Below are 2,058 nucleotides of genomic sequence, written 5' to 3'. Positions count from 1 at the left end.
GGGCATGTATTCTGTAATCTGTAGTGGAATACATTTTTAAAGTAACCTTCCCAACACTGCCCATACTTCATAGTCATGTTTCCTAATGCTGCCCAATATCTGTACATATGCAGTGATTTAGCCATAATGTAGCATGCCAAGCTTCACTTACATATGTGTAGCTGTCTTGGAGTGGTAACTCTTGGCTTGACAGAATAAGATCATTATCTTCCCCAAACCAGATTAAGTGGATAGCAGACCGAGAATTGCTGTGCAAAAGATGAGCATTAAAACCACCCACAACATATATATTATAAGTACTTTTATCTTAAATAAAGGCATTTATATGAGCCATCCTACTAAGATATTCCTAATTTTCAGGAGTTCAATAGGGAGTATAAATCATTTAAGGATAAGAAATCTATTGTTATTCTGTGTATATTGTATACCAATACACCGGTCTACAACCAGTCTAACTGGCTTTATCATAGCATTAATTTTTGATTCATTAGATTCAGCAGTAACCTTGAAAGAGCTCAATTTTCTGACAGGTGGCATCTCTGTTAAGTTTCTCTTTAAGATACAGATGATAAAGTGTTTCTGCATCTACAAATTTGGGCAAATTTAGTTGGGAACACACTTACTAGTTTAGTTTTTACAGCTTTTTATGGTACTCATAGCTCCAGTGCCAATGATAGATACAATTCCAGGCCTCTTGTTGCATCCAGTGTTCGCAACATAAACTTGAAACAACCTTCTCCAGCTTCAGGTGAGGCCTGCCCTTCTTCACAGTTTTGATCCATTGTGGGGAACACGTGAAGAGGAAGTCAGATCAACACTTAAGAGCAGTCACACTTGGGTTGACTTCCACAGCACCAGCCTCAACTTGCTCTCAAACATCCACCGTGACTACATGTTTCAATGCACCCACCTCGGTACACAGTTGGTCCATTCACCATAGTAAACAACATCCAAACCGGAGTACGTAACAGGCGGCAGATCATCCAGGTGATAAGAGACAAATCTAGGGATATTATCCCCACATTCATTCAGCACCTTAAGGCAGGGTTTAATATTGTTGACAGCTTTTTGGAGTCTTTATATCCAACGCTCCACTGTGAGGCAGGACAGAGCCCAAACAAAACGTTTTTGGTGGCTTCAGTCCCCTCAGAGTCAAATGTGTTCATAGCCAAGAACACAATTTCTTCCTGACTTGAAGTTTTAATTTTTATCACAAGGAAATTAAGTAGTTCATCCTCCACAATTACCCTGCCATCAGTCGTCCTTTATCTTTTTGTTTTTATTTGAGACCGTTTACAGGCAGGATCTGCAACACCACCACCTGCTGCATCCAAGTTCACTTTATTAGTGAACTATAGTTCACCTATATACAAGTATATCCAATTTGTATATAGTTTGCTAGGCCTGATATTTCCTTTGTCCACAACTTGTCTGGTTTCCTCAAATTTTTTAAAAGTCAAACTACACACCATATCAAGATATGCCAAATTTTTAGCTAATAGCTCTTTGGGAATCACCTTGTTGGTGCAAAAACACAAAAATGCTACTTTATGCCTGTAAAACTGTCGTCTTTGGCATAATTTGTAGATTTAACTACAGAAATGGGAACAAATTCTATATTTTGTGACAGCAGAGGGTGTAAACATAAAATTAGAATAATGTTTTCTGCTAAGTTGTCTGCTATGTGTAGACACGTTGGTTTATGTCTTGTGTTAGGTATCTTTTTATGTTTGAATAATTCATAGGTCACTGTTGTTGTTGAGTGTTTTAACCAGTGTTGGTCAAGTTACTTGAAAAAAGTAATCAGTAACCAATTACTGATTACTTCCCTAAAAAAGTAATCCCGTTACTTTACTGATTATTTATTTTCAAAAGTAATTAATTACTTAGTTACTTTTTAAAAACACAATTTACAACCTGAATAGGTGATAAGGCAATAGATTTTTCAGCCCAATTCTACTTTTTCTACATAATCCATCATACAAAATGTAATCAAATGGGAAAGTCTCTTTTTAAAACTTGTTTTATTAGTTTGAACCTTTTAAAAAATTTCATTAT

The sequence above is a fragment of the Haplochromis burtoni genome, unplaced genomic scaffold, assembly GCF_018398535.1.
Source record: "Haplochromis burtoni strain Fernald_Lab_line unplaced genomic scaffold, NCSU_Asbu1 Contig_714, whole genome shotgun sequence".
NCBI lineage: Eukaryota > Metazoa > Chordata > Actinopteri > Cichliformes > Cichlidae > Haplochromis > Haplochromis burtoni.
This window is presented reverse-complemented; position numbering follows the sequence as displayed.